Source organism: Arachis ipaensis, chromosome B2, assembly GCF_059453495.1.
Source record: "Arachis ipaensis isolate K30076 ecotype BB chromosome B2, ASM5945349v1, whole genome shotgun sequence".
NCBI classification, from domain to species: Eukaryota; Viridiplantae; Streptophyta; class Magnoliopsida; order Fabales; family Fabaceae; genus Arachis; species Arachis ipaensis.
In genome coordinates, this window is record NC_142437.1 from 77,474,838 (window position 1) to 77,484,334 (window position 9,497).

Sequence of the window (9,497 nt, forward strand, 5' to 3'; positions counted from 1 at the left end):
TGGGCTGAGCTTTGATGAGATCCACGTGCTTAGGCTCCTTTGGGTATTGAACTCCAGTCTTTACACCTTTTTGGGTGTTGGACTCCAGCTTGGAATCCCTTTCTGGCGCTAGACACCAGAACTAGTTAGATGGCTGGCGTTGAACGCCAGTTTTGGGCCTTCTAATCTGAAGCAAAGCATGGACTATTATATATTTCTGGAAATCTCTGGAAGTAAGCTTTCCATAGCCATTGTGAACGCTCCATTTGGACTCCTATAGCTCTAGAAAAGCTCTTCCAAATGTAGGTAGGTCAGATTTGGACAGCATCTGTAGTGCTTTCTCTGTCTCTGAATCAGACTTCTGCTCCAACTCCTCAATTTCAGCCAGAAAATACCTGAAATTGCCCAAAAACACAAAAACTCATAGTAGAATCCAAAAATATGAATTTAACACTAAAACCTATAAAAAATCAATAAAAAATAAACAAAAACTACTAAAAACTATATGAAAATGATGTCAAAAAGCATATAAAATATCCGCTCATCACAACACTAAACTTAAACCATTGCTTGTCCCCAAGCAACTAAAAACACAGTAGGATGGAAAAGAAAATTAAGATACAATAAATTTCTTGGTTTCAAATGAAGCTTAGTTAAAATCAGATGAGCGGGACATAGTAGCATTTTGCTTCTGAATAGTTTTGGCATCTCACTATCCATTGAAACTCATAGATGTTGGCATCCTTAGGAACTTAGAATCTAGATGATTGACGAGCGGCAGAAGTTAGACCAATTAAGAGATTATAATATAATAGAATAGCGTTGCGAGTATAGCTCTTAACCAGCAAAAATCTGCCTCATCAATTTAGAAAGGTTGTCACAAAAAGTTTAGAATAAAAATACTGGGAGTATGAGTCCCAGGTCGTCTCCCAACGAGTTGCTAGAAAGGGTGCTAAGTTATTAATCAGGAGTTTTCCGAGAATTTTGAGAGTTGAATAACAAAAAATAAACAATTGTAATTTAGTGCAATGAAAATTAAAAGAGATTTATAATATTCTAAATAAAAAGCCTTGACTGGGGGAATGATTAAACGGAAGTTCTATTCTTGTTGGGATCTCTTAAGTGTAGTATCAAAAAGGTTGTTGTTTTTCACTTAGTTAACCCTTACTAAATGAAGGAAAGTAAAGTGATTGAGCTAACTCTTATTCGTAAATCCTAGTCCTCTCCCTTGGGAAGGTCTAGCGTTAGTAAATACAGAACTAGCCAACAACTTCCAATTTAACCATCACTTAAGCCTTCCAACTCAAGTGTCTCATTTTAATCAACCCCCATGTCGTGTAGGGAATCTACTCCATTGACATGAATATAACACTCAGAAAAATATAAGAAGACATAATATATCAAATAAAATAAGGATTGGAATTTAAATCAAAAGTAAAAGTAATCCTTTGCATTAACAATCCATGAAAATAATCCAATTACCACTCTAAACAAGAATTAAGAATATGGAATAAATAAAAGAGTAAGTAAGGAAATAAACTAGAATAGTATCTTCAACGGAGGTAATGACTATTCAGTATCCAAAAATAAAAGCAATAAACTAAGAATGTAAAGAGAAACTAGAGGAAGAGTAATTTTCTCTCTAGTTTCAGATCTAAAACCTAAAAACTATTCTAATGAGAATATGTGAATGTGTATCTCCGTATGTGTCGAGTCTCTGCATGTTCCCTGGCTTTATTCTGTGTTTCTGGGCCGAAAAATGGGTCAAAACGCGGCCTGAAATCGCCCCCAGTGTTTTTTGTTAATTTTGCAGATCGCGCAGGTCACGCATACGCGTCAGTCACACGTGCGCGTCATTTGGTGAATTTCCTTGTCATGCGTACGCGTCGTCCATGCATGCGTGTCATCTTGCAGAACTCCATTCCACGCGTACGCGTCAGGCACGTGTACACGTCAGGCACGCGTACGCGTCAGGCACGTGCCCACGTCGCTGCAATTTCCTCCATTCCGCGCGCTTGTGTGAGTCATGCACGTGCATTAGTGCTCGCTGATCATCTCCTTCGTTTCTTATGTTCCTTTCATTTTTGCAAGCTCCCTCTCCATTTTCTAAGCCATTCCTGCCCTATAAAGCCTGAAACACTTAACACACGGATCACGGCATCGAATGGTATAAAGGAGAATTAAAATATACTAATTAAAGATCTCTAGGAAGCAAGTTTTCAATCATAAAACAATACTAGGAAGGGATTATAAAATCATGCAAATCATATGAATAAGTGGGTGAAGACTTGATAAAAACCACTTAATTAAACACAAGATAAACCATAAAATAGTGGTTTATCAACCTCCCCACACTTAAACATTAGCATGTCCTCATGCTTAGCTTAAGGAGATAAAGTAAATGAGTAGGGAAAAGTAAGACTCATGTAATGCAATGCAACCTATGCATATGAATGCAACTATATGCTTAAATGATTTTTCCTACTTAGTTAAAAGTAAATAAGTTCTTCAAGATAAATTTAAATCAAATATCACTAATTAAAATTTATACAGTAAAAACAAGCAAACTTGTAAGAAGACAGCTCATGAAAGAAGGAAACATAGAATTAAGCATTGAACCCTCACTGGTGGTGTATATGCACTCTAGTCACTCTAGTGTATAGGGTAATCACTCTACTCTTCTCTAATCATGCTTTCTAAACCTTGTTCTTCACCTAACCAATCAACAAGTATTTAATGTACCAATGCAAACATCATGAGGTCTTTTCAAGGTTGTAATGGGGCTAAGGTAAAGGTGAGGGTGTATATATGGCTAAGTGAGCTATAAATTGAATCCTTGATTAACCTAAGCTCTTACCTATACATATACTCCTTATATTTTTAGATTCATGCCTAGCTACCCAAAGTTTTCCCACTTTTGTATTACATACTCATGCATTAACTTTTTTCTTAACTTTGTATTACACATGCATTGATTTTTCATTAAACTTAACATTGGGGTAATTTTGTCCCCTTATTCATTTATTTAATCACTTAATTACTTGAATATTTTTGGATTTTTTTTGAAGCATAAAAATAAACATAACATTGCCAATGCACATGGATTTTTAATTTTTCTAGTTTCACATGAGTAGGTACCCAAATTCCCAATATTTTATCACGACACATTCCCTTATTAACCCATGTTCCCACAACTTTTCCACACTTAATTGACACACAAGTTCTATCTTAAGCTAACCAAAGATTCAATTTGGGGTATTACTTGTTTTTCCGCTTAAGGCTAGTAATATGGTAAAATATAGAACAAAAGGGATTTAAAAAGGCTCAAAGTGGCTAACAAAGGTAAATGGAAGGGTAGGCTATTTGGGATAAGTGAGTTAATAATCAATTAATGGCCTTAATCATATGCATACATATGACACATTAAACATTGGACATATAGGATGGAACAAAATAAAGATTACAATCATAGAGAAGCAAACACACAAGAATAAAATTTTTATGGTTAAATAATGTAACCATGTAATTAAGCTCAAATCTCACTGGGTTGTGTGTTCTTAACTTTTAAACTACGTTCCAAATACAACTTCCAAACAAGTTTTAAAGAAAAGTTTTGATTTAAATTAGTGAAATTTTCACAAATAGAGTCTTAAAAAGAAACTTATTATTTTTCAACCAAATAGAACATGCATACAATTACCTATTACTATGCTATCTATCCTATCCTAATAAAAGAAAAATAACTTATTTATTGGGGTTAAGAAAGAGAATTTACCTCCGGAAGTTAGGTACTGACCGACCTCCCCACACTTAAAGCTTGGCATCGTCCTTGGTGCCATCAGTCAGAAACAAAGGGGGGCTGGTAGCAGCATCTCCACAATCGGGACCGTCATGGCTCCCTGTGCTGGTAAATGAAGTGGAGTACGAGGTGTCTGGGTTTTCTTCAGGTGGGTGGTTACTAACAAGTAGCTCCTTGAGGTATGTAAATTGGCACTTGTTATGGTGCTCTCTTCGCTTTCTTTCCCGGTCAAGCCGGTTCAATTTCTCAATTATCTGATGGAGCAGTTGGTTTGTTGAAGGTGCTTGTGATGTGGTAGGAGAAGGGATATCTTCCGTTGGTTCTGTGCTCTGGTTGATAGTGGCTGCTGGAGGTCTGATATACCTCCCGTTAGGGACGTACTGATCATCCCGTGGAAGCACGGCCTTGGTGTCCCCAGCTCTATAGGAGACTCCGGCTGCTGAGACTAGATTTAAAACCAAGGCAGAAAAAGGTAGGTTACCCGCAATCTGTACGTGTCCCATAGCATGCCGATTGTGTCTTGGTAAATTAAGGTGCTGGTCTGTAAGGATACACCAGAGTAAAACAACCATATCTGCAGTGAAGAAGGACTCGTGAGTGCTCGAAAAGACGTAATGGGACATAATTTGTGCCCATACTCGAGCCTCCAAGGTGAGTGCTGAAGCCAATATGCTCTTAGGTCGAGATCGATGGTATCCATATATCCATTTGCTGCTAGGTTGTGCTATAACTCTGAGAACTGCGTCCCAGTCAAATTGGTATGTCTGGCGCCTGAAAGAGGCTTTTTGGAATGCGTCCAATCCTTCTGGAGCAGGGGAAAGATCTAAAGCTCGTTGAATGGCCTCTTCAGTTATAGGGACTTGCTTCTGACGCACATAGACAGACTGTATGGTTGGCATGTGAAAATTGGAGTATAATTCAACTACCCATGAAAGGTTAACCTGCCGTGGCTGTCTCCGTAGGAATCCCCATTGTCTTTGTTCAATTTGGGGCTCAACAAATTCAGCAATGTTGGTCGGGAGGATGATGAGCGGATAATTTATACGCTTTTTGGCATTGTTTTTAGTATGTTTTAAGTAGAATCTAGTTACTTTTAGGGATGTTTTCATTAGTTTTTATGTTAAATTCACATTTCTGGACTTTACTATGAGTTTGTGTGTTTTTCTGTGATTTCAGGTATTTTCTGACTGAAATTGAGGGACTTGAGCAAAAATCATATTCAGAGGTTGAAGAAGGATTGCTGATGCTGTTGGATTCTGACCTCCCTGCACTCAAAATAGATTTTTTGGAGCTACAGAACTCAAAATGGTGCGCTTCCAATTGCGTTGGAAAGTAGATATCCAGGGCTTTCCAGAAATATATAATAGTCCATACTTTGCCCAAGTTTAGACGACGCAAACTGGCGTTCAACGCCAGCTCTCTGCCCAATTCTGGCGTCCAGCGCCAGAAACAAGTTGCAAAGTGGAGTTCAACGCCCAAACTGGCACAAAAGCTGGCGTTCAACTCCAAGAATGACCTCTCCATGTGTAGACTTCAAGCTCAGCCCAAGCACACACCAAGTGGGCCCCGGAAGTAGATTTATGCATCAATTACTTACTTCTGTAAACCCTAGTAGCTAGTTTATTATAAATAGCACCTTTTACTATTGTATTAGACATCTTTGGATTATCTTTTGATCTATTGATCACGTTTGGGGGCTGGCCATTCGGCCATGCCTGGACCTTCATTACTTATGTATTTTCAACGGTAGAGTTTCTGCACTCCATAGATTAAGGTGTGGAGCTCTGCTGTTCCTCAAAGATTAATGCAAAGTACTACTGTTTTCTATTCAATTCATCTTATTTCGCTTCTAAGATATTCATTCGCACTTCAACCTGAATGTGATGAACGTGACAATCATCATCATTCCCTATGAACACGTGCCTGACAACCACTTTCGTTCTACATTAGATTGAATGAGTATCTCTTAGATCTCTTAATCAGAATCTTCGTGGTATAAGCTAGATTGATGGCGGCATTCATGAGAGTCCGGAAAGTCTAAACCTTGTCCGTGGTATTCCGAGTAGGACTCTGGGATTGAATAACTGTGACGAACTCCAAACTCGCGAGTGCTGGGCGTAGTGACAGACGCAAAAGGATACTAAATTCTATTCCAGTATGATCAAGAACCTCCAAGATGATTAGCCATGCAGTGACAGTGCATCGGACCATTTTCACAGAGAGGAATAGGATGCAACGAACGACAAGGGTGATGCCTCCAGACGATTAGCCGTGCTGTGACAGAGCATTTGGACCATTTTCCCGAGAGGATTGAAAGTAGCCATTGGCACCGGTGACATCCTTACACAAAGCCAGCCATAGAAAGGAGTAAGACTGATTGGATGAAGACAGCAGGAAAGCAGAGGTTCAGAGGAATGAATGCATCTCCATATGCTTATCTGAAATTCTCACCAATGATTTACATAAGTATTTCTATCCTTATTTTAGTATTAATTTCAAAAACTCCATAACTATTTTATATCCGCCTGACTGAGATTTACAAGGTGACCATAGCTTGCTTCATACCAACAATCTCCGTGGGATCGACCCTTACCCACGTAAGGTTTATTACTTGGACGACCCAGTGCACTTGCTGGTTAGTTATGCGAAGTTGTGAAGATATGTTTAGACCATGGTTCTGTGCATCCGTTTTTGGTGCCATCGCCAGGAAATCAATTTCGAACAATAATTCCAACCTGAGTAACAATTTCGCATACCAAGTTTTTGGCGCCATTGCCGGGGATTGTTCGAGTTTTCGGCAAGCTTTTGGTCCGGTAACATCAGTGCCAAGTTTGATCCGGCAACAACACCAAGCTTTTGGCACCGTTGCCGGGGATTGTTCGAGTTTGAACAACTGACGGTTCATCCTGTTGCTCAGATCAGGTAATTTTCTTCTTATTTTGTTTTCAAAAAGTTTTCAAAAATATCTCAAAAATTTCTCCTTTGTTTTCGAAAAAAAATTTTTAAAATAAAAAATATTTTCAAAAATATATTTTCAGAATTTTTAAGAATGAATTCTAGTGTTTCATGAAGCATGTTGAAGCCTGGCTGGCTGTAGGGCATGTTAGGCGTGTCATGTCTGAGTTACATACTAAAGCTTGGCTGGCTATTAAGCCATGCCTGACCCTTTGATTGGAGCTTTAGTCTAAAGAGCATAAGATTCCTGGACTTCATATTAAAAATTTTGGAATCCTTATTTTTCTTTTTCAAATGATTTTCGAAAAATATAAAATAAAAATACAAAAAATTCATAAAATCATAAAAATAAAAAAAAATATTTTGTGTTTCTTGTTTGAGTCTTGTGTCATGTTATAAGTTTGGTGTCAATTGCATACTCATCTTGCATTTTTCGAAAAATTCATGCATTCATAGTGTTCTTCATGATCTTCAAGTTGTTCTTGGTAAGTCTTCTTGTTTCATCTTGATGTTTTCATGTTTTGTGTCTTTTCTTGTTTTTCATATGCATTCTTGCATTCATAGAGTCTAAACATGAAAGATTTCTAAGTTTGGTGTCTTGCATGTTTTCTTTGCATATAAAAATTTTCAAAAATAAGTCTTGAGGTTCATCATGACATTCAAAGTGTTCTTGGTGTTCATCTTGACATTCATAGCATACTTGTTAAGAAAGATTCAAACTTTAAGTTCTAGAATCATATCTTGTGATTTCTTGTGAATCAAGTCATTAATTGAGATTTTAAAAATCAAATCTTTTTCAAAAAACTAATTCTATCATATCTTTTCAAAAATATCTTCTTATCTTACCTTTTTCAAAAAAGTGATTGCAAAATATCTTTTCTAACTTCCTAACTTCTTATCTTTTCAAAATTTGTTTCAACTAACTAACTAACTTTTTGTTTGTTTCTTACCTTTTTCAAAACTACCTAACTAACTCTCTCTCTCTAATTTTCGAAAAAATCTTCCCTCTTTTTCAAAATTTCTTTTTAATTAGACTAATTATTTTATTTTTTATTTGAATTTTCGAAAAACTACTAACCTTTTTCAAAAACTATTTTCGAAAATCACTAACTCTTTTTCAAAAATTATTTTCGAAAATTCTCTCCTCCTCTCATCCCCTTCTATTTATTTATTCATCTACTAACACTTCTCTTCATCTCACATCTCTTCTCCTATCATCACCTTTGTGTTTGGATTCTTCATTCTTCTTCACCCCTATTCCTTTTCTTCTTCTACTAACAATAAGGAACCTCTTTACTATGACATAGAGGATTCCTCTTCTTTTCTTTTTCTCTTCTCTTTCTTATGAGCAGGGACAAAGAAAAAGGCATTCTTGTTGAAGCTGATCCAGAACCTGAAAGGACTCTGAAGAGAAAACTAAGAGAAGCTAAATTACAATAATCCAGAGACAACCTTATTGAAAATTTCGAACAAGTAAAGGAGATGGCAGCCGAACCCAACAACAATAATGCAAGGAGAATTCTTGGTGACTTTACTGCACCTAATTCCAATTTACATGGAAGAAGCATCTCCATTCCTACCATTGGAGCAAATAATTTTGAGCTGAAACCTCAGCTAGTTTCTCTGATGCAGCAGAACTGCAAGTTTCATGGACTTCTATCTGAAGATCCTTTTCAGTTCTTAACTGAATTCTTGCAGATCTGTGATACTGTTAAGACTAATAGAGTAGATCCTGAAGTCTACAGGCTCATACTTTTCCCTTTTGCTGTAAATGACAGAGCTAGAATATGGTTGGACTCTCAACCCAAAGACAGCCTGAACTCTTGGGATAAGCTGGTCATGGCTTTCTTAGCCAAGTTCTTTCCTCCTCAAAAGCTGAGCAAGCTTAGAGCTGATGTTCAAACCTTCAGACAGAAAGAAGGTGAATCCCTCTATGAAGCTTGGGAAAGATACAAGCAGCTGACCAAAAAGTGTCCTTCTGACATGCTTTCAGAATGGACCATCCTGGATATATTCTATGATTGTTTATCTGAGCTATCAAAGATGTCATTGGATACTTCTGCAGGTGGATCCATTCACCTAAAGAAAACGCCTGCAGAAGCTCAAGAACTCATTGACATGGTTGCTAATAACCAGTTTATGTACACTTCTGAGAGGAATCCTGTGAGTAATGGGACGCCTATGAAGAAGGGAGTTCTTGAAATTGATACTCTGAATGCCATATTGGCTCAGAATAAAATATTGACTCAGCAAGTCAATATGATTTCTCAGAGTCTGAATGGAATGCAAGCTGCATCCAATAGTACTCAAGAGGCATCTTCTGAGGAAGAAGCTTATGATCCTGAGAACCTTGCAATAGCAGAGTTAAAATACATGGGTGAACCATTTGGAAACACCTACAATCCATCATGGAGAAATCACCCAAATCTCTCATGGAAGGATCAAAAGCCTCAACAAGGCTTTAATAATGGTGGAAGAAACAGGTTTAGCAATAGCAAGCCTTTTCCATCATCCACTCAGCAACAGACAGAGAATTCTGAGCAGAATCCATCTAGCTTAGCAAATTTAGTCTCTGATCTATCTAAGGCCACTGTGAGTTTCATGAATAAAACATGGTCTTCCATTAGAAATTTGGAAGCACAAGTGGGCCAGCTGAGTAAAAGGATCACTGAAATCCCTCCTAGTACTCTCCCAAGCAATACAGAAGAGAATCCAAAAGGAGAGTGCAAGGCCATTGAATTAATTACCATGGCTGAACCCACAA

The 9,497-nt window shown here is 37.5% G+C and overlaps 1 non-coding gene across 1 annotated transcript; it reads right to left on the reverse strand.

Annotated features, from left to right (window-relative positions):
• Nucleotides 1-8,614: 8,614 nt before the first annotated feature.
• On the reverse strand, nucleotides 8,615-8,722 carry LOC148574480 (small nucleolar RNA R71). The gene has a single exon (XR_015905919.1). It is a non-coding gene; the product is annotated as a small nucleolar RNA R71 (small nucleolar RNA).
• Nucleotides 8,723-9,497: the final 775 nt, after the last annotated feature.